Here is a 6,000-nt window from a genome sequence, read left to right as displayed (position 1 = left end):
AAAATGCACTTTTCATTGTATAACTTAAAATCTAGAAGCTGTACAAAAACTATCGTACTACCATTCGATTCAGCGCAAAATTCTTTACAACCCCTGATGTTTTTGTTATCTCATGATTCTTTGAACGGAAATGAGAGTTAAATGTTTCAAAATGGCAAAAAATCGCAAATTTTCATGACTATATATATGGAAAATTGCCTATTTTTTTTTATCCCTCGGATATGGATGAAACACCCAAAATATATGTATTTTGGGGCGATAAAAACGAAAATCCTTGTCAAATTGTCATAGAGTTTATAGATTTTATGATATATGACATAAACAGAAATCCACAAAAATTTTTAAAATGCACTTTTCATTGTATAACTTAAAATCTAGAAGCTGTACAAAAACTATCGTACTACCATTCGATTCAGCGCAAAATTCCTTACAACCCCTGATGTTTTTGTTAACCCATGGTTCTTCGAACGGAAATGAGAGTTAAAAGTTTCAAAATGGCCAAAAATCGCAAATTTTCATGACTATATATATGGAAAAAGTGCCTATTTTTTTATCTCTCGGATATGGATAAAACACCCAAATTATATGTATTTTGGGGCGACAAAAACGAAAATCCTTGTTAAATTGCTATAGAGTTTATAGATTTTATGATATATGACATAAACAGAAATCCACAAAAAATTTTAAAATGCACTTTTCATTGTATAACTTAAAATCTAAAAGCTGTACAAAAATAATCATACCACCATTCGATTCAGCGCAAAATTCCTTACAACCCCTGATGTTTTTGTTAACCCATGGTTCTTCGAACGGAAATGAGATTTAAAAGTTTCAAAATGGCAAAAAATCGCAAATTTTCATGACTATATATATGGAAAATTGCCTATTTTTTTTTATCCCTCGGATATGGATGAAACACCCAAAATATATGTATTTTGGGGCGATAAAAACGAAAATCCCTGTCAAATTGCCATAGAGTTTATAGATTTTATGATATATGACATAAACAGAAATCTACAAAAAATTTTAAAATGCACTTTTCATTGTATAACTTAAAATCTGGAAGCTGTACAAACACTATCGTACTACCATTCGATTCAGCGCAAAATTCTTTACAACCCCTGATGTTTTTGTTATCTCATGATTCTTTGAACGGAAATGAGAGTTAAATATTTCAAAATGGCAAGAAATCGCAAATTTTCATGACTATATATATGGAATATTGCCTATTTTTTTTATCTCTCGGATATGGATGAAACACCCAAAATATATGTATTTTGGGGCGACAAAAACGAAAATCCCTGTCAAATTGATATAGAGTTTACAGATTTTATGATATATGGTATAAACAGAAATCCACAAAAATTTTTAAAATGCACTTTTCATTGTATAACTTAAAATCTAGAAGCTGTACAAAAACTATCGTACTACCATTCGATTCAGCGCAAAATTCTTTACAACCCCTGATGTTTTTGTTATCTCATGATTCTTTGAACGGAAATGAGAGTTAAAAGTTTCAAAATGGCCAAAAAATCGCAAATTTTCATGACTATATATATGGAATATTGCCTATTTTTTTTTATCTCTCGGATATGGATGAAACACCCAAAATATATGTATTTTGGGGCGACAAAAACGAAAATCACTGTCAAATTGATATAGAGTTTACAGATTTTATGATATATGGCATAAACAGAAATCCACAAAAATTTTTAAAATGCACTTTTCATTGTATAACTTAAAATCTAGAAGCTGTACAAAAACTATCGTACTACCATTCAATTCAGCGCAAAATTCCTTACAACCCCTGATGTTTTTGTTATCTCATGATTCTTTGAACGGAAATGAGAGTTAAATGTTTCAAAATGGCAAAAAATCGCAAATTTTCATGACTATATATATGGAATATTGCCTTTTTTTTTTATCTCTCGGATATGGATGAAACACCCAAAATATATGTATTTTGGGGCGACAAAAACGAAAATCCCTGTCAAATTGATATAGAGTTTACAGTTCTTATGATATATGACATAACATAGATCCACTATTTTTTCAAAATTCTCTTTTCAATTTATAACTTAAAAAATGGAAGTCAATTATTGTACTGCCATTCCATTCAGCGCTAAATTCTTTATAACTCCTGTAATTTTTATTAACCTAAGATTATTATAACGAAAATGAGAGTTAAGATTTCCAAAATAGCCAAATGAATATAGTGACAAAAAATATTAAACATCGAATAAAAATAAAACTAGCATTAGAATCTATAGTTTTGAATATATGTGGCATAAACCGAAAGCTCCTAATTTTTTGAAAAAAGACTTTCCGCTACATAACCCTAAAGAACAAATGTTGATTAACAATTGTTATACCGTCATTCGATTCTAAATAAATTATCTGCAATCTCTGGGATTGTCATTAATCTGCGACTATTTATACAAAGATGGTGGTAAGAAAATTGAAAATGGCAAAAATCAGATTTAAAAAATTAGCGCGAATAACAAAATTAAACGAGTAAGGGAATTACAGAGTTTGTTAAAGAACGTCAATTAAGAAACAGTCAAGAGAGTCAAGATTTAATAAGAATTAAGAAGAAAGGGAAGGTATCAAGAATGGAAGTGAAGAATCAAGGACAATATAAATCTTATATGTCGTGTTTACAATCATCAATTGGGTGCGATGAAGCAACTAAGTACTATCCAAAACTAGACAGACGATTTAGTAACTCATTCCCATCAAATCAACAATTATTTTCAACATTATATATCGATTTAACATCTTAAAATGTATATATTTTTTTATTATTCATTTAGATAAGAAAACTCGTCTTTGTGCATTAATGCACATAAAGAAAAGAGAAAATAAATTGTATTCAATTTGCAACATTATTTTATCTACTTAGCATCTCGACATTATTCGTGCCAATTAAGACATCGTCGAAAATTAAATTCGAATACTCGGACGTCCTTATCAGCGTCCAATATCCGTCCGACCGATCCTCCAAAGGAACTTCGGAAGTTTTTTTCTTACAAGTGTGAATACATAAAAGGCCCCCGTCCTGAAAAGGCCTCCTTAACTTGACCGTGTCGACTTTATGTTCGGCCTTTTCGAGGTTCCATCCATTTGCTTTTTTACGGTTAAGTAAAAAACGCTGTAAGCATTGGTGGGACACGGACCCGTCGTGTTATCTCGAACTTTTTAATGGATTTATATGCCGGGAGGATGTTATTAAATCAACACTAGATTTGCGGCTTAATATATTGAGAGCGAGTCCGTTTTTTATCAATTATTGATCGTTTATTATGAAGGAACCAAGGGGTGGTGCTTTATTTTGAAATACTAGTTATCGTTAGTCACCATATTCTTCTACGGACTACGCCTGTTACGAAACTTGAAACGGTTTAAAACAATAAAACTTTTATTTTACTTAATAAAGTACTGTATCGTGCCAAACGCAGAGTCGTTTTATTGAACAGCGCTACCGACTATTCGAACATAAACCAAAAATGCTGGGATAGAAACAAAATTTGCATCCGCTATATATTTAAAAAACTTTTAACGCGTCTGATATTCTCAATCATTAATGTATCACTAACTTTCTACCAACATCGGGTAGCATTTTCGCTCCAAAGTTAAACAAGTAGCGCAGAGGATGAATTGTTAATACGTTTTCTACGCTTAACTACTTCAGAGACTGGTGATAATATCTTCGGTGTAACCGTTCATGTCGTACGTAGTCCCGCTATTCAATTTTTTAAGGAAATTGTTTTATCCGCGCAGCTAGCGGCGTTAACTCCCGCTGAATTATAAATTTTCAAACGCCGTGGAATTGGATAAAAGGAGAAAAGAGAGAACGCAAAGCAGGAACCTTGTAGGGAAGGAAAACATAGGAAAGTGCACGAAATATTGGTCTGGGATTGCTTTAAATATAATTTCAAATTCACTTTAAAGTTAATTTATTTTAAACGAATTTTATTGCGTAGAGTGTAAAGTAAAATATTACGAAAACGACTTTCTGGAATCACCGTCTCCAGAGCACAATACATCTGGAATCACCGTCTCCAGAGCACAATACATTTTGATTTTGTCAATGAATGACGCTATGCGTTAATAAGCATTACTAGAGATTTGAACCAACCAGTTCATTGTCCAGGTCTTTTTATACTTTTAAATCGTTAAATCCAATTCGACAATTGGGAAATTATAACGATATTCTCATTCTACCATAGTTAAAAAGAGACAGAATGCTGCCTGATGGACATGTAACTGAATCAATCTAAAAAATTAGATTTATGTTGGTAGTTGTCGACCCTGTGTCAAACGATTTAAAAATTCGTCCTTATACTAGAGTTTTATAAGATTGTTAGCGCAATAATCACTTCCGAATATATCGTTAGCAGACAACAGATTGGTGAAGAACAAATAACTAGCGAAAAATTAACCAGTGTGTTTACGATCTGGTAAACTATATAATATATATAATTTAAATTTATTAATACTAAATTAATAACATATTCTCCATCTTAGCTTAATATTGCCATCAAAACTGAAATATAAGTGTCTTGTGTGTTTGAGTGGATCTAATTAAAATAACAGACTTAACGATCTTCATTAGATACTCTGTCATAACTGTGTTTTAATAATGTTTAGAACGATTATATAGTCCATTCAAAGTTTTTTCTGTACATACGTTATCAAGATGTTTATTGTATTGCCTGTCGCAATTTGTATTCATTTTATTTTAGTTAAAAAGACACGCAATGCTGTCAGATAAGTTCGAACGTGAATGAGTCTTTTAAATTCGTCCGATTGTCAGATGTATGTGAAATTCTTGAAAGCGACAAGAGGTTTTAACTCTTACCTATAAATTATTGTAGCTGTATAATTAACTGTAATTTTTCGATATAGTATAATGTTAAAATAAATTATATTTCGTAACATTTTTGTTCAATTATTTTATTTAGATTAGAATTTTCGTCTATGTCAAATCCAAAACGAACTGAAACTGAGTTGATGCGGCAACATTGCAATGCTTCGACGTCACAAATATTCGTGACGCATTGCTAAAAAAACCTTGAATAGACTATAAGTAGAATGTGGCTGTACAACAAGAAAGAATATTTTAAAGCCAAAACGAGACATTTAAAGCCCATCTGCCGGTCGAATTTCCACTTTTTCCCCTCTATCCGTCCACTCATCCTGTCAAAAATCCAACCGCAAGATTATCAAAACGGCGTCCGGAGAACAGATAACGACGGGTTGTGGTTTTGGTGAGGGGCGAGGGGGATAAAGAACAAAAAAAAACGAGAAAAATCCCCAATGGAAATTTAGATTCGTGCCTCAGGTGTGCCCGGCGACGAGTTCCGAAGGACCAGGTGGTGTTTGCATAGATGGCGTTGCCTGGCGACCGACGCCGGCGTCGTTATTGTCCCTCTCGTATTAATCCAGCGAAATAAGATTAGTTGGATTCTCCGAGGCGACATTAACTACATCGTATTTATGATGGAGAACGGCTTAGGCCCAGGCGCCGTTTAGAATGGATCGGGCGACGTGTAGAGTATTTGCCTAATCCGGTCGGAAGTCTGCAGATTAAAATTCTAACGATCCGGTTTAAGTTTGTTCCGGGGGTACGGTAGGTGTTTTGGTATTTAAGTTCGCGTTAATATGTCGTAAGCGACGACGAACGTTTAATCGGGCGCGTTCTTGTGTTTCTGTTTACGCCGCTGTCGTATAAAGTATCATTAACTAGTTCGAATCAACGTTAGAATTGTTTTACAGCTTTCTTTGTCTAGGTTTTGCTTTCTTTTACGTTGTACATATATCATACTAACAATACCACAAAGGTTTCTGGTCATATTATTATTCATTAGCGGGTAAAGTTGAAAGGGTAGCTTTCAAAATCATAAAAATATCTTGGGTCATGAAAATAAAATAAAAAAACACACACTGTAATAGCATTCGCCCGTCGTCACTGTCATGTACTGAAATCTTATCTTAAAA

The sequence above is a fragment of the Rhynchophorus ferrugineus genome, unplaced genomic scaffold (assembly GCF_030347505.1).
Source record: "Rhynchophorus ferrugineus isolate W39M unplaced genomic scaffold, kcgeb_rfMv2 rfM7, whole genome shotgun sequence".
Lineage (NCBI taxonomy): Eukaryota > Metazoa > Arthropoda > Insecta > Coleoptera > Curculionidae > Rhynchophorus > Rhynchophorus ferrugineus.
Note: the sequence above shows the minus strand (reverse complement) of the source record.